At 46.9% G+C, this 17950-nt stretch overlaps 1 protein-coding gene and 1 pseudogene across 4 annotated transcripts in view; one reads left to right on the top strand and one right to left on the bottom strand.

Moving 5' to 3' along the window:
• Positions 1–17950, top strand: part of SLC2A13 (solute carrier family 2 member 13) — a 342499-nt gene that overhangs the window by 198557 nt on the left and 125992 nt on the right. The window lies entirely within an intron of this gene.
• Positions 6336–9050, bottom strand: LOC108177036 (small ribosomal subunit protein eS7-like; annotated as a pseudogene).

Raw genomic sequence — 17950 nt, 5'->3', positions numbered from 1 at the left:
GTGCGCGCACACATGCACGTGTACCACTGTCACTCCTGCCTTTCAAATAAATAAAATGTTATAAAGAAAGATACGTCATGACTCCCTTGAAATGAGGCCACAAAATATCACCATCTGGGAGGTTCTCAAGGCATGCTGGGAAGGTCTGCTGTCTTCTGGCCACTCAGACATATGTTGTCTTTCCAAGGGGCCGGCAGCCCAGGCTCCTCGCTCAGCCACGGTTCTTTTACCATACGTCTCCTTCATGGCTTTTCCCACTCTGTTTGCACTTAATGTTGGCGCCCCTAGGTCTTGGCTCCAAGGGTACTGGGGTATGTCTTCCACTGCCATGATGACCCAGTCTGCACTTGTAGATCAGAACTCTGCAGTGTACACACCTTGCTCCAGTTGCTAGACACTTATTCTTGATATCCTGCCCTCCCCAGTCCCCAGAGCCCTGTGGCTTCCTCCAGTTCTGCCCCTCCTGTGGCTGACCCCTCCTCACAGCTGGATCTGAGCAGAGGGATCCCCAAGCCTGCAACTTCTTAACCAGCACATCCAAAACCTCTCAGATGCCGTTTCCTTCAGCGTCCTTTCCTTAGGATCTCTACGTCATTCCTCATCTTTCCAGTTACCTGTCAGCCCTGCTCTTAGTCAGCAATTACTGGATTGCAGGTAGCAGCATTCCCACCGAACTTGACTCAAGAACGAAGTCAGTTTACAATGAGGACAGATTCTAAAGGTAGGAAGTAGGAGTGCTGCTGAGCTGGCCAGAGGTGCAGACCAGACCCGGAAAGTCCCTTGCTCAGCTCTGTGTCCACAGGGAGTCCTGGCCTTGAGCCCTCTGGTGCCATGTGTCCTCCTGTCTTCCTCGTAGAGATCGTCCTCTGTCATACTCTGCCACTGTACCCTTGGAGGTGTGTGCTTTTAATTTGTTGTTACTTTATTTAAGGGGGGCTGAAAGAGATCTTCTGTTCACTGATTCACTCCCCCCAAAAGGCCCACAGCGCCCAGCCAGGGCTGGGGCAGACCCAAGGCAGGAGCTGGAAACACCACCCAGGTTTCCTGCATGGGTGGCAGGGACCAAAGGCATCTGCTGCCTTCTGGAATGCACATCAGGTGGAACCTGGGTCAGAAGCAGAGCAGCTGGGATTTGAACCAGGCAGTCTCATAACGCATACAGGCATCCCAAGCAGTGGCTTCATGCCCTGCGCCCAGGCTCACGCACTGGAGGCGTGTCTGTGCTCAGACACCCTTATCAGATTGGCTGGAATTGTCCTGATCGCAGGTTCCCGAGAGGAAGTCAGACTGAAGCTGGCCACCTGTGTGAGGCTAGGGCTGGACAGCAGTGCAGAAGGAGCTGCACCAAGGCTCTTCTCTGGGCCTTCACCCCTCCATCAGTGAGCTCCGGAAACAGGATCAGGCCTGGCCCATCTCGACGGGAAATCCCTTAATGGCGATGAGCAGCATTTGACGTCTGGAGCCCTTCGTGGTGTGACTGCTGTGGTTTTCTGTGCTGTTCTCTGCCCGCCAGTTCCCGTGTGTGTTCCTCCCCGCTGTAGGGAACCCCTGTGCTTCTGGCTGTGACCATGGCTAGCAGCAGTCCCGGCACCTGCACACGTGCTGTTCTGGCTGGCTGCAGTGCCCAGCTGAGCCAAGAGACCTCCCTGCTCAGATCCCAAGTCATCCCGTGGAACCCAGGGGCCCGTTCAGATGTCCCCTTCTGGGGTCTTGTAGTGCTGTGAGTGAATATTGTCATCATCGCTGTATTTTAGTGTCACTGCAAGTTTGTCTGTTTTCTCCAAAAGAACGTACACGTGCCATGGTGTCGTTAACCTGTCCCCTCCATAGAGCCAGCTTTCTTTCGTTCCTCCTCACTGTCCTGTTTTTTTTTTTTTTAATATTTATTTATTTGAAACCTAAAGTTATAGAGTGAGAAAGGGAGAGGCAGAGACAGAGACCTTCTGTCCTCTGGTTCACTCCCCAGATGGCTGCAAAGGCTGGGGCTGGGCCAGTCTGAAGCCAGGAGCCAGGAGCTTCATCGAGGTCTTCCACATGAGTGGCAGGGGCCTTAAACATCAGGCCTTCTGCCTCTGCTTTTCCCAGGCGCATCAGCAGGGAGCTGGATTGGGAGTGGAGCAGCTGGAACTTGAACCACTGGCCACATGGGATGCCGGTGTTGCGGGCAGCAGCTTCACCTGCTATGGCACAATGCTGGTGCCTCCTGTTTGGGTTTTGTTGTAGCATGGTGTTCTGACAGCCTGAGTGACACTGACCCTGACTGTGAATTTCTCTTTTTAACCAGCCTGCAGATAGCGCTTTAGGAACACAAAAGCCGTACCACTCAGGGGTTGAGAAGACAGATTACGGCCTGCCACTCATGCTAATGAACAAAACTAATGACATTTCTGGTGCTTTACAATATTGGATAGGTATTCATAACTTCAGTTTGGGTTTCATTACTGAGGATTTTCATTAAAAAGTTCTTCGCGTGAGACCTCCGGGTTCCTCTCTCCTTGTGGAGGCGATAGAGCTAAGCTAGTGCATTCTGGCCTCGGCTGCGGCCGTGCCTCCGGTGGCTGATGGCGTCCCAGGGGTCCAGATGCTATTAGGCTGCTGACGCGGAGACAGACAGTCTGATGACACGTCCGTCAGCGCCGTCCCGAGCAGAGCGTTGTCTCCTGCTGCAGCGTCTTCATTAATCGTGATGAGATTATTTGGGCTGGGCAGTTTGAAATACACAGGACTAAATAAAAGGTGCTCTTCCTTGCGTTTCTGTAGAAACACTAATTTCCAGAAAAACAGAAGCTGGCTGACGTAGCTTATAGTGTGGGGTTCCCACTTCAGTCTCCACAGAGAGCCGGCGGCCTCTTCGTGGACCCGTGGCCCACCCTCGGCTGCTTTTCCAGGCTTCCTTTGAGGAACAGAATCACTTACCCAAGACTGTCAGCAAGGACTGAGTTCCGCCCCACACTGGCTTCTGTAGAAAGTGTGGCATTTCTGCAGTGGTGAGATTTCATCCTGAATTCCAGGTTTCTTAGAATTCCCAGGACCACGTGGCCTCTGGGAGCTGGGGTGTGTCCCCTCCAGGGGCCTCTGGGAGCTGGGGTATGTCCTCTCTCTCCAGAGGCCTCTGGCAGCTGGGGTGTGTCCTCTCCAGTGGCCTCTGGGAGCTGGGGTGTGTCCCTCCGGTGGCCTCTGGGAGCTGGGGTGTGTCCCTCCAGAGGCCTCTGGGAGCTGGGGTGTGTCCCCTCCAGGGGCCTCTGGGAGCTGGGGTGTGTCCTCTCCAGGGGCCTCTGGCAGCTGGGGTGTGTCCCCTCCGGGCTTTTAGTGTGGTGCCACGTGCCTGAAGGAACTGACTTCCCACTGATGCTTGACTCAGAACTTTCCCACGTACATCCTGTTACAGGCTGGTTTGAGATGAGAGCTGATGAATAGGTGACTGTAGTTTTAGGAGTGATAGCAAAGGCTGTGGACGATTGTATACTGGGCTTCACGCCCTCCTTGCAGTTCTTCCATTTTGAATTTGAGGCTAAGTGGCTGGGACTTGCACTGAGCGCCACCTTTGCCTCCTATCTTAGCAGCTAAGAGGGTGTCTGCTGGGGCTGACTTTGGGATCAGACAGACCTGTCCCATAATGTTGTTAGGATGAACTGAGATACGGTGTTAATGCACTCTAATGTGACTGATTCACAGTGCCTAGCATGTATTCCTTTATCTGGTATCAGTCAGACCCGGAGTGACATTTCCTCTTGTGTCCTGATCGGCTGTGCCACCCTGGGTAACTGCACAGAGGCTCTGAGCTCGGCTTTCTCCTGTGCCTGTGGGGTGAGCAGCGCTCCTTGGTGGGTGAGTCTCGTCCCCCTCCTCCCCCAGCTCGGCCAGTGGTACAGCCGACCCTACAGCTGCTCGGACCCAGGAGCCAGCTACTGTTCTCTTCTCCTCCCCACGTGCAGCTGTGCAACGCACCTAGACGCTAATACTCCTGCTGCCATACCGCATCGAGGCCCGGAGCGCCCTCCATGTGTGAGCCGTGAGAGATTTTAGACTCCCCCCAGTGACACAGGTGGACCACATGTGATACTTTAATAAACAGAGCTAGTATGTGCGTCAGCAGCCTCCCCGCTGGCCTCCCCGCCAGCACCTGCTGCCCAGGGCCACCTGAATGGTCTTTGAGAAGTATGATCATGGGTGCAGACTGAGTGCCAGGATGGCATCCTGTGCTGTGCAGGCCTGTTGCCATTAGGGCAGGGAGGTGAAAGTTCACAGCACTGGGAAGGAGAAGAGTAGCTCCCTGAGCAATAAAACAAGGTCTGGGTGCAGGGGCCTCAGGAACACCGGGGCATCATGATGGTGCACTACGGGATGTGACACACCAAAACCGTGGCGATGTTTTAGTAGACAGCACAGAAGGCAAACAAGTACATTGAAGTAAGCATTTGCAATTGTAGGTGCTTATGGTCTTGCAACTTTTGTTGATATTTTCCTCTTTGACTTCACAGAGTCCATTCTTTACTTTCTAATTGGGTATTTCCTTCGAAAGAGTTACGTTTAAGTTGGATAATGAGGCTCATTTTCTAAAAGAAACTATATGCTATGTTGAGCTAGAACATAGTACCCTTCTGTGACTTACTGTATATGAAATACAGAAACAGGCGTTTTATTGCCACAATACTTTGCTAGTGATAAAAGATTTGCTGTGTATTCTCCTCTGACCCTGGAGTTCCCATAGCAGCAGGTGCAGAAGAGAGTAGAGTAGAAGAGCAGAGGTGTTCAGGAAGCCTGGGTTTTCCTAGGTGCAGGTACAGGTATAGGTGAGTGCCAGCCCCCATCGGCAGAAGAATGGGGTTTTGGGAGGAAGCTGGATTGGAAGTGGAGTTGCTGGACATGTGCTCTGATAGGGAAGGCTGGAGTCACACACACTGGCTCAGCCCACTGTGCCACAGTGCCAGCCCTGAGACATTTTTAGGCCATGAGACAATGTTCCTTCAGCCCTTGGACTTGGTGGTGGGTCTGGCCTCTGAGACTGTGTGCAATGCTCTGAGCTTTTGTTCTTGGCCCTCCTTGCTCTGCTGTGCTGGGGTTTGCCGCCTGGCTGTCCACTGTCTCCTCCCTGCTGTGGGATTGGGCTGAAAGAGGATGGAACTCTTATAAAATTTTTTTAATATTTATTTATTGATTGATTGATTGATTCATTTTTGAAGAGTTACAGAGAAAGAGTGAAAGAGAGATGCCTTCCACATACCACTTCACTTCCCAATGGCAGCAGTGAGCAGGGTCAGGCCAGGCTGAAGCCAGGAGCCAGGAGGTTCGTCCAGGTCTCCCATGTGACTGGCAGGGACCCCAACACTTGGGCCACCTTCTGCTTTCTTCAGGCCTTTGGCAGGGAGCTGGATCGGGAGTGATGCAGCCAGGACACAAATCAGTGCCGGGACGGGTGCCAGTGTCACTGGCGGAGGCTTTGCCTGCTATGCCATGGTGCCTGCCGCACGCCGCTGCTTTGTAATCCACCCTCTGAGCTGTCTGGGACATTCCATTCTGAAAGCTCCCCATGTCTGTCACAGGAGTCACTGTATTCCTTGCTGGATCCCTGACTTGCTTGGGTTCTAGCTCTGCTATGCCAAGCCATTCACCAGATGTCCAGCCTCATGTTCTAAATCCTTACATATTTAAAGGTTTATTTATTTATTTATTTACTTGAGAGGCAGAATTAGAGAGAGAGGGAGAGAGAGAGATTTTCCATCTGCTGGTTCACTTCCCAAGTTGCTGCACCTGCTGGAGCTGGGCCATTGGAAGCCAGGAGCCTCTTCCGGGTCTCATACGGGTATCGGAGCCCAAGTACTTGGGCCATATGCTGCTGCTTTCCCAGGCGCATTAGCAGGGAGCTGGGTTGGAAGTGGAGCAGCTGGGACTTGAACCGGCATCCATATGGGATGCCAGTGCTGCAAGTGGAAGCTTAACCTACAGTGCCACATCCCCGGCCCTGATCCTCCCATTTTCCTTAAAAACTTAATTTTATAGTCATTTTAGTGGAAATGATAAAGAAATGAAGATGCTGGGTTTAACTGGACACCTGTCCTAATATATTTAAAAATCTTGAGTTAAGACACAGGCAAGTTCATATAAAGTCATGTTCTTTATTTTTAAAGGTTCATTCTGCATTTAATATCTTAAAAATGTGAAGAGAGAATTCAGCATTTTGGCTTTGACGTTACCTGTTCCTGGGGCCCTAAGAGAAGCGCTTGGGCCCCACCCACTCACGGAGTGCGTGTGAGAGAGCCAGGTCTGGAATTCAGCAAGCTTTGCCTGTTCGAAGTGGTCTGGATTTGCTGACCTCGTGCGCTCCTCTACGTGAGTCAGAACAAGGCTTCCAGGGCAGTGTGCTTAGCGACAGCTGAGCCAAAGCAAAACCATTATCAGTGCTGTTTGGAGTCTGTTTCTTTTTCCTGTGGGGTATGGAATATGCAGTTTTGTGTTTTTTGGTGGTTGACATAGAAGCTGTTATTTAGACCAAACATTTTTTTCCTCCTGTTCAAGAGAATGTTGGTATAGGAAGGAGACCAGCTGCAGTCGTATGTAACTCACTTAAAATACCTGAGATTCTCTGTACTGGGGCCTGAATTCACTTCCTGCGGCAGAGGCATTTGCTGCTAAGCGTGCAGTCCACAGATGCTTTAGTTTGTACTTAAAGCTTATGTCCCCAGTGTCACTGAGGACATTCATGTAATTGTTTGTGATTGTTTAATGATGTCAGTGCCCATGCGGTGCTCTGTGTGCTGCCCTTCCGCAGGAACTCACTGTCGAATAGGGCAGTCAGGTTTTGTGTATCTGGTGTAGTATTTGAGCATAGAGAGGCTTAAAAATGTTGTAAAACTCAGCAATGCATATCATTTAGCTTTGCTAAATCTCTGTTAAAATAAGTCTCTGAATATGAAATAAACTAGATTTATTCTTGGCTAGAAGTTATACTTTCTTTTTTTAACTTTTATTTAATAAATATAAATTTCCAAAGTACAGCTCATGCATTACAATGGTTCCCCCCCCATAACTTCCCTCCCACCCTCAACCCTCCCCTCTCCCGCTCCCATTCATTTGCAACAAGATTCATTTTCAGTTATCTTTATATACAGAAGATCAGTTTAGCATATATTAAGTAAAGATTTCAACAGTTTGCACCCACACAGAAACACAAAGTGTTAAGTACTGTTTGAGTACTAGTTATAGCATTAATTCACAATGAACAACACATTAAGGACAGAGATCCTACATGAGGAGTAAGTGCACAGTGACTCCTGTTGTTGACTTAACTAATTGACACTCTTGTTTATGGCGTCAGTAATCATCCTAGGCTCTTGTCATGAGTTGCCAAGGCTATGGAAGCCTTTTGAGTTCACCAACTCTGATCTTATTTAGACAAGGTCATAGTCAAAGTGGAAGTTCTCTCCTCCGTTCAGAGAAAGGTACCTCCTTCTTTGACGGCCCATTCTTTCCACTGGGATCTCACTCGCAGAGATCTTACATTTAGGTTGTATGTATGTGTGTGTGTGTGTGTGTTTGTTTGTTTTTTGCCAGAGTGTCTTGGCTTCCCATGCCTAAAATACTCTCATGGGCTCTTCAGCCAGATCCATTATGGCATGAAAACTTCTTGGTTTTGAAAAGACATTTTGAGGGTGAGTGGCAAATGAAGTGATCTTTTTCCTTGGCTCTTCCATTGAGGGACAGTTTTTTTTTTTTTCTTCATACGTGTTTGTTGAACTCTTTCACTTAGTGTAGGGTTAACTTTACGATCATTATGTATACTGCAAATGGATCTTCGTAAAAATTTAGAGTGGGAAAGGGAGAGGGAGGGACAAGAAAAATTGTAGCCTGGGCAGGAGGAAGGATTGGGGGAAAGTGTCACTATGTTCCTAAATCTGTAAATATGAAATACATGGAGCTGGTATAACTTAAAAAAAAGAAATTCTAGTCTCATATGGACCACACGTAATACATATAATCGGAACCTTTTTTTTTTTTTTTTTTTTTTTTTTGACAGGCAGAGTGGAGAGAGAGAGAGAGAGAAAGGTCTTCCTTTTTGTCGTTGGTTCACCCTCCAATGGCCACCGCGGCCGGCGCGCTGCGGCCAGTGCACCGCGCTGATCCAAAGCCAGGAGCCAGGTGCTTATCCTAGTCTCCCATGGGGTACAGGGCCCAAGCACTTGGGCCATCCTCCACTGCACTCCCGGGCCACAGCAGAGAGCTGGCCTGGAAGAGGGGCAACCGGGACAGAATCCGGCACCCCAACCGGGACTAGAACCTGGTGTGCCGATGCCACAGGCGGAGGATTAACCTAGTGAGCCGCAGTACCGGCCCTGAACCATTATTTTTAATGGATCATAGTTTCTGACCTCACCTGTGCTGTTGCCTCTGTAGGTCATAGATACGTATGGGAACTCTGGGAACTCAGAATTAACATCCTTGCCGTGAGCCTCTTACAGACACCAGAGCAAGTGTCCCCCTTCTGCACCATATTGTTCTGCTGTGTATGGTCCACATGGACCACTGTTTGCCTTTTGTGCTGTCAGCTAAAACATCGCCATGGTTTTGATGTGTCACATCCCATAGTGCACCTTTAGAGTGGCTGCCGTCCAGCTTCTCCTGGACGCTTGAGCCCATGATGTCACTGGGGAAGACGAAGTCCTCCAGCATCGCAGAGCGCACGGCTGGCAGAACGCAGCTCCCAGGGCGCTCTTGCTTATTTTTCGTAGGGCTTTGTCAAGCTGGCTTAGGCAAAATTCTCCTCTGAGCAGTAAAGACAGCAAGCTTCCCACTAAACTTCTTCTCCAGCCCAAGTCCAGCCAGACTTGAAATTTCTGGAAGGATTTTAGTTGAGAAACAGAAACAAAGATTAGGATAATTTTGCAGCCACAACGAACTTCAATTTCCTGAGCAGCCATGATGTTCAGCCGCCTTAGCTGAGCCTTGAGGTCTGAGTTCATCTCCAGCTGCAGGAGCGCCTGGGAGATCCCGGACTCGAACTCATCCGGCTGCTTGCCGCTGGGCGTGGCGATGTTGGCGCTCCAGGTGAACATGGCTTCCCCTGGGTGAGCGCCAGCTGAGGAAGCGCACAGGGCACATATTTTCAGTGCTATCGGGGGAGAGCCAGGGATATGCTTTGATTAATATGTTGATGCTATTCCCAGGAAACGTTTTAATTCACATGACTCACCAGTTCCAGTTTTGCTTCCTGTGAACTTCGATCGCTGACTCCTACCTAGAAAAAGAGGTTTAAACTCCACAAGCATTTCAGTGTTGAGAGTCAAAGGCAGAATTGAACGTAGAGATTTTTACCGACTCTGTTAAATCTACACACTGTAGCGTGACATTTCGTCGGAATAATGAGAGGGAAATGGTTTTGGCCGTTTGCACGTGATGCCTGAGCTGTAGACTTGGCTGACAAGAACCACGCTGTTTAAAATGCCGCGTGCAGAGCCAGCCGTGTTCATTTCAGGGAGAGCTTGCCGAGTGGAGTGCGTTCACTCCAGAGGTGGGGAGATAAATGGATGGGTTGCTTTATCAGGCAGACAGCATCAGGAGGATGCCGCCCTGCAAAAGAAAGCTTTTAGGATCTTCACCTTCAAAGGCAGCACTCTGTTCAGTGTGGAAGAATGTCAAGAATGTCTTCCTGGGGCAGTGAGGACCTGGCCTGAGACTCCGGCTGGGACACAGACGATGAGGAGCTGTAGACCAAATGCTGCCACGTGTCTCCCTGCTTTGTTGTCATTCAGATCTGTTTCCATTTTGTAAGTGTCAGGACCATGTAGATCTGTGTGGGTTGGTTTTGTTTTTATTTTTTGTTTTTGTTTTTTTCATAGTAGATGTTTGAAATGTTCTTGGGAGTTCAGGTTATTACCTATGCCTTTGAACCCTCCAAGCTTCTAAACCTGAGATTTGTTTTTTTTTTTTTTAAGATTTTTTATTTATTTATTTGAAAGTCAGAGTTAGAGAGAGAAGCAGAGGCAGAGAGAGAGAGAGAGACAGAGAGAGAGAGAGAGAAGTCTTCCATCCTCTGGTTCACTCCCCAGTTTGCTGCAATGGCCGGAGCTGGGCTGATCTGAGCTTCCTCTGGGTCTCCCACGAGGGTACAGGGGCCCAAGGACTTGGGCCGTCTTCTACTGCTTTCCCAGGCCACAGCAGAGAGCTGGATCAGAAGTGAAGCAATCAGGACACAGGCTGGCGCCCAGATGGGATGCCGGCATTGCAGGCTGTGGCTTTTACGCACCACGCCACAGTGCCGGCCCCTAAACCTGAGATTTCTATGTCAGATGTTCTTAGATGCCAATAAAGGGGATATTAATCACTTTTTTTTAAAAGATTTACTTCTTTATTTGAAAGTCAGAGTTACACAGAGAGAGAAGGAGAGGCAGAGAGAGAGAGGTCCTCCATCTGATTGTTCACTCCCCAATTAGCTGCAACTGATCTGCCAATCAGAAGCCAGGAGCCAGGAGCCTCCCCTGGGTCTCCCATGCGGGCGCAGGGGCCCAAGGACCTGGGCCATCCTGTACGCTTTCCCAGGCCACAGCAGAGAGCTGGATTGGAAGTGAAGCAGGTGGGACTTGAACCGCTGCCAATATGGGATGCTGGCACTTCAGGCCAGGGCATTAACTCGCTGCACCACAGTGCCGGTCCCAATCACTTTGTAAGAGTAGTTGTCCGTCACTCTTTCATAACATATTGGTATCTTTGAGCAAAAATATAACTTATTATGGTTTGAGGAATTTTTTCTTTCACACTGCTTAAATGTTTTGAATGTTATTTGAGTTCTCACCAACAAATTCCAAAGAACCTTTGTCTCAGTATTATTAGTAGTCAGCCAAATGAAAAAAAATTTGTCAAATCCATGTCCAGTTGGAAAAACAGACTTTTTTTTGTTTTGTTTTGTTTTGAATTCTGTTCCTTTGTGAAGAAGGTCTACGTAGACTATCCTAACAACTGGATTAGGGCTGTTAAATAAGTTAATGTGTATATAATATATGTAAAGTAGGAAACTTAGTTTTATTAAAATCTATGAGAAAAGATTGGCAACATTTATTGGTATGATTATTGGTAATATTTATTGGTATGATTGGTTTTCGGTGCTTTATACAAATTATCCTCACATTTAATTGTGATGGAAAGAAGTATGTGTTTGGTTTTATTGAATCATGGGATATTCAATGAGAATAATACAATCAACATGCAGATTTTCTGAATTGATGGTAGTTTTCTTTTTAGTATCTTCACTAAGTAAATGAAATATTGGCATTTCATAGGTAATCCCAGAATAACACAGGTGTTGGAGTTATTACACAGTAATAATAAGCATTTATTACAACTGCTCAGAGAGATACAAAATAATATGTTTATAATAAATTAAGATAGGGAATCTTAGGCTATAAACAGAAATTACAAATAGGAATGCAATGAAAATTTTCTTAATGAAGTATATAATACCAGAATTCGTAATTTTACTGCATGAGCTAAATAGCAGAATAAAGACAGTAAAAATTAATATGAAACAGAAAAAGATAAATAGATTTTTTAATGAGGAGAGTCTCAGAACATTTGAGACAGTTTAAAAAAGTTGAACACACATGGGAATGGAATTCCCAGTGGAGAGGAGTGGGAAGATGGGGGAGAAAGTAAAACCGAAGATAAAATTGCCAAAGCCTCTCTAATTTGGTAGAAGTCACACTTTGTTGAGTATTAACTCAGCACTCTGCAGCTTGAATAAATTTGAGTAAACAGATGTGGTATCCTATCACAATCAACAGGTGCATAATAAAGACAGAATCATGACAATAACCAGAGAAACACGGCCCATTACACACAGACATTGATCTGGAATTCTAAATACTTCTAATGTGAAACTACACAGGCTGAAAGAGCCACATCTATGAAGTCCTGAACAGAAAGACAGATATAAAGCAATATACTCAATGAAAATTAGCATCGAGAGTGACAGTACAGATGTGCACATTGTGGCACGGTGGGTCTAGCTCCCCCTTGGCATGCCCACACCCACACTAGAGTGCTGGTTCAAGTCCTGGCAACTCCACTTCCCATCAGGCTCCTGTAATACATTGTGGGAGGCAGCAGGGGACAGCTTACGTGTTTGGACCCCTGCCACCTGCATGGGAGACTAGGACAGAATTCTGGGCTCCTGCCTTCAGCCAGTCTGAGTGCTAGCTGTTGCAGGCAACTGGGGAGTGAAGCAGCAGGTTGGAGAATACTTTCGTGTCTGTCTGTGTATCTGTGTATCTGTCTATCTCTGTCACTGCAGTTCAAGTAGATGAAACTAACCGTTACCAAACAGAATGAAGGTGCATTTGAGATGTTTTTCTGTAAAGAGAAAATGAAAGAATTTGCATCCCCAGTCTGCCCCAGGAGAAAAGATACACAGAACTAGATTCTTTCAGATGAATGGAAATGATACCAGGGAGCAGTTCAGATCCTTAGAAATTAAAAAGAATATTAAGCATGGCAAAGATGTTTACGTATACATGAAAGACTTTCTTTTTATTTAAAACTTGTTATACTGTTTGAAGCATAATTGTAACCTTGCCTTGGGAAATGTACACAGTGGATGTGACAACTTTTTTTTTAAGATTTATTTATTTATTTGAAATTCGTAGTTATACAGAGAGAGAAGGAGAGGCAGAGAGAGAGGTTTTCCATCGGCTGGTTCACTCTCCAATTGGCCAGGAGCCAGGAGCTTTCTTCTGGGTCTCTGACATGGGTGCAGGGTCCCAAGGACTTGGACCATGTTTTCCTGCTGTCCCAGGCCATAGCAGAGAGCTGGATCAGAAGTGGAGCAGCCATGACTAGAAATGGCGCTCATATGGGATGCCGGCACTGCAGGCGTTGGCTTTACCCGCTATGCCAGTGCCAGCCCCTGTGACAACTCTTAACATGAACAGCAGAGGTAAGTGAACATATGTTGTAAAATATCAAGATATAAAAGCTAAGTGTGTATATTTTAATCCTTACCAAAATCATTAAAAGATAATGATGTAAGACTTAGCAAAAAGAAATAGATAAATTATAAATAGAATTCCAGAATATATTCAACTGTTCAAAAAGAAGGTAAGAAGATTTGGGAGAGGGGCCAAAGCAGAGCATACAAACTGAAAACACATGTAATCATGGTACACTAAATGCCAATTGAATAAAATCTGATTAAAAGAAACATTATCAGAATTGATAGAAAAGCAGGACCCAACTGTATGTTGTCTGCATGAGTTCTTTTCAAATGTTTGTTTACTTCGTCTACTTGGACAGCAGAGTGACACAGAGAAGGAAGAGTTTCCACCTGTGATTCACTCTCCGCCTACCTGCACCTACACCTGTCAGGGCGGGGCAGGCCGGAGCCGGGAGACTGGAACTCTTTGCAGGCCTCCCAGGATGCATTAGTAGGAACTGGCATTGGAGACAGCGTAGCAGGAACTCAAACCAGTGTTCCCATATGGATGTGGGCGACCCATATGGTGGCTTTACCTGCTGCCCCACAGCACCTGCCCCAAGATCCAGATGGATTGAAGAAAGATAAACCATGCACACGGTGATGATAAAAATTCTGTCGTGATCTTATCAGACAATGTAGACTTCAAGAGAAGGATAGTTATCACAGTTAGAGTTCATAAAGATAAGAGAATCAGAAAGACCTGACATTCATCAGTGTACACGTATGTGATGATGAAGCCTCGAAATACGTGTAACAAAACAGTCATAAAGGAAGTAGATAACTCCGTAAGCCTTATTTTAACATTCATACAACACTAGATAAAATTCAAAAACAGAGTGTATATGAATAATACAATCACATATCTTAATTCAAATTGATAGAGACCTACAATCTTCAAGTATAGAAATATATAATACGTATGAACCGAGTACAGAAATAGGTCTGTCCATGGGAATGTGCTTTAGAAACTTTACAGAAAGCGGAATTAAAAGATGAACTTGGGGCCAGCGCCATGGTTCGTTCACTTTGTTAATCCTCCACCTGCGGCGCTGGCATCCCATATGGGCACCGAGTTCTAGTCCTGGTTGCTCCTCTTCCAGTCCAGCTCTCCGCTGTGGTCCAGGAAGGCAGTGGAGGATGGCCCAAGTGCTTGGGCCCGTGCACCCGCATGGGAGACCAGGAAGAAGCACCTGGATCCTGGCTTCAGATAGGCGTAGCTCTGGCTGTAGCAGCCATTTGGGGGATGAACCAATGGAGGGAAGACGTTTCTGTCTGTCTCTCTCTCTCACTGTCTAACTCTATCTGTCAAAAAAAAAAAAAAAAAGAGCTCATTTGGTGCAAAAAAATTGAAATCCATGCATTTTTTCATAATATGCATTTTCCCTAGGCGTTTTGAAGACTCCTCATATTTGATAAATGCAAAATTGTCAAGGAAACTCATTGGGGAAAGATGAGTCTTCTCAATAAATGATAACAGAACAAATGGAAATCCAGATTTTTGGTGGTAGGGATAAAAACTGTAAAAATCCTGTAGTCTAACAAGAAGATGACTCAGTAAAATCATTACCAAAATATGCGAGCAAACATTTCACAGAAGAGTATGTACAGATGTCCCATAAGCATGGAAAGATGTTCAGCATCATTAGTCATCAGATAAATGCTAATTAGAACACAGGTTTCCATAGCCAGCAGCTAGCAGTGTCAACCAATGACGGCAGCTCAGCTCATGCAGGAACTATGAAATGTGAGATGACACAGCCTTTTTGGAAAAGTGTTTGTCACTGTTTTTAGCCATTAGCACTTAGCTACCCCTCACATCCCTCTTTTTTTTTTTTAAGTGTTTACTCCGGAAAAGTGCAATATATTTATACACGTGTTTGTATTACAGTGTTTTGAGTAGCTTTATTCACACAGCCCCAAAGTGAAATCAACGCAAACACCCATCAACAGGTGAATGGAGAAACAAATTACTGTGCTTATTCAGGGGCCTTGTGCCCAGTGAAATGAGCCAGGCATAAAAGATGTCCTAGTGTCTGATGCTGTTAATATAAAAGCAAGCTGATATACAAGGATAATGGCAGCTAACAGACCTGTGATTGCCCATGGCTAAGGCTGGTTGGAAGATTGCCCTGTACAGGAGCGTGAGGAATGATTGGGAGTGACACCCTGTATCGCCGTGGTGCTGGCAGCCTTTAAGGTCTGTACAGCTGGCAGAATTTATGAAATTCTATCCTTGCAGTGGGTGTGGTTTGCTGTACGCTTTATATGTTAGTGACTGCCAAGAGAACACGACTCAGTAGTGCTGTAAGACAGAGTTGTAAGACTCCCCCGGGTTGTAGAGCAAGAAGAGAAAGCAATCAAAGATGAGAAGCCGGGCCAGGAACTTCGGCATCTGACTCCTAGAAGGTTCAGAAAGAGCGCAGGCAGCAGATGGGCTGCTGCCAGGGACCCTTCTCAGCGCTCAAAGACATGGCAGCAGGTGGCAGAGGGTCTACTCCATGCACAGGTGCCTCGCCAAGGCATAGCCGAGGGCTTGAAGAGAAGATCATGGCAACCTCCATGGACAGAGAAAAGTCACCTACAAGGGTAAGACTTACCAGAAGTGACACTCAACGCCACAAAACACCTGACTTTGTCTTTAGACCTCTTTGTAGGAAATAGGTGTTTTTAGCTAGAATTTCACATTTATCCTGGACCATTGATCAGATTTGTAGGGAGAATACAGATGTCTACACATGTAAGGTCTGAACAGTCATAGGTGCCGTGAGAACTTTGTCAGGGCAGTGCTGGAGGGTCTGGCGCCCAGAAAGTGGAAGTAAAGCCAGCGTTAGAAGGAAACAGGTGTCCCCAGTCGTGTGGACCAGATGCAGATCCGGGGTGGCCGCGGAGCAGGAAGCCAGGCCAGTGCAGTAAGAGGGGTCTCTGAGGAGCCGTTTTCTTTTTCCTCTCCTCCTCCTCCTCCTCATTTATTTGCTTATTTGAAAGAGACACTCAGTAAGATGGAAGGCGGGGGTGGGGGGTGGGGGGGATGCACACTTCCATCTGCTGGTTCATTCCCCAGAATGGCCACAACAGCCAGAGCTAGGCTGATCCAAAGCCAGGGGCCAGGAGGTTTTTTGGGGGCCCAAGCACTTGGGTCATCTTCTGCTGCTTTCCCGGGCATGTTAGCAGGGAGCTAGATTGGGAGTAGAGCAACTGGGACTCGAACCGACACTCCAGTATGGGACATGGAGACCTGGGGAGTGACTTAACCCTCTGCACTGTAGTACTGGCCCTGGAGGTTTTTCCTGTGGAAGATGGAAATGATAAACGTATGGCTGGGGGAAGGTTAGGGTTTTTAGGTAGGTGACGGAGTTCGAGGGTAAACTTGTGCTAAGAATACGGAAGACAAAGCAAACGAAGAAGACGCGTCGCTCCTCTGGGGACTGGGGAGCTTACATAGGAACTGATGGCAGCAATGGTGCAGTAGCAGGGGTTCTCAGAAGTTCAGGGAGGATGCATTTTATGAAGGAACTCTGCGTGGATTTAGTTTTTCACCCCAAATGCGCTCCTGATTCCATCTTTCCCTGAACTTTGAGAAAGCCTGTGTAGAACGCTCAGCTGCATAGACTTTGATAGTCTTGCCCCATCTTGTGGTTTGTTACCTGCCTGGTGCCTTGGTGTGTGTGACGTAAGGCAGTGCTGAAGAGAGCTTCTCTAGTCCTGGGCAGAACTAGCCAGTATTGCCATAGACAACGAGACTTGTTCTTCCGAATGAGTATGTGTGTGGAGTCAAGTGGAGGTGAAAGCTTGTTAACTTGCTAAATGACTGATTCAGCTGCTTGCCTATTTTCCTACCAGAGAAGAAGAACCCATGCTCTCATATGCCTGAGTTTGGCAAAGGTATTCGTTTTAGCAAGCTTTAGCAAGCTTAGTAATTTTGTCATCAAGAATCTTTTGCGTTTTGTGGCAGTGCAAAAATACAAACAATTTTGTGCCCACATTTATATTATTGTTAACATAATCATAACATTGTTAACATAATCAGAAGAGACATGAAAGTCATTTTACCATAACCCAATTGCATTCTATTTCATTTTTCTACTATAAAACCTTGATAAGATTTATCAAAACAAGTAATTTTGCAGTAGTTTTTGTAAGCATTCAAGAAAAATAGAAGAATTACATCTTTCATGTAGAAATGAAAATTGAATGTGTGTGGTTTTAATCCTTTTCCTGCATTTTTTGCACGCAAGCACACATTACAGTTCTTTTTTTATCATTTTTAAATTTTTTTATTTTATTTTTGACAGGCAGAGTGGACAGTGAGAGAGAGAGACAGAGAGAAAGGTCTTCCTTTTGCCGTTGGTTCACCCTCCAATGGCCGCCACGGCCGGTGCGCTATGGCCGGCGCATCGTGCTGATCCGAAGCCAGGAGCCAGGTGCTTCTCCTGGTCTCCCATGGGGTGCAGGGCCCAAGCACTTGGGCCATCCTCCACTGTACTCCCTGGCCACAGCAGAGAGCTGGCCTGGAAGAGGAGCAACCAGGACAGAGTCCAGCGCCCTGACTGGGACTAGAACCCGGTGTGCCGGCACCACAAGGCGGAGGATTAGCCTATTGAGCCGCAGCGCCGGCCCACATTACAGTTCTGTAAGAATGAGGATGTCTGTGTGTCCAGTTTACCCTATAGTGCAGTGCTGTGAGGGGGACGGTGTAGTGTGGAGATGCTAAGATCTGGAAGGTTTTGTTCTTAGTAGTTTTCCATTTTTGGTTTGCTTTCTTAAAATTGTATAAATATATGTGTGTGTGACCTGAAATCACCCATTCTGTCCTGCAGTGCAGTCCTGTGGCGTTAGGTACAGTTCATGATGTTGCACACCTGGCACCTCTGTGCATTTCTGGAACCTTCTCACGATCCTGGCTGGGCCTCTGTGCCCGTTAAGCAGCAACTCTGTTCTTCCTTCACCTGAACTTTGATTCTGTGTTCTGATGTATGATTTTACCTGTTC

This window comes from Oryctolagus cuniculus, chromosome 9 (assembly GCF_964237555.1).
Source record: "Oryctolagus cuniculus chromosome 9, mOryCun1.1, whole genome shotgun sequence".
Lineage (NCBI taxonomy): Eukaryota > Metazoa > Chordata > Mammalia > Lagomorpha > Leporidae > Oryctolagus > Oryctolagus cuniculus.
The sequence above is the reverse complement of the archived record's forward strand: the minus strand, read 5'-3'. Positions and strand labels throughout refer to the sequence as shown.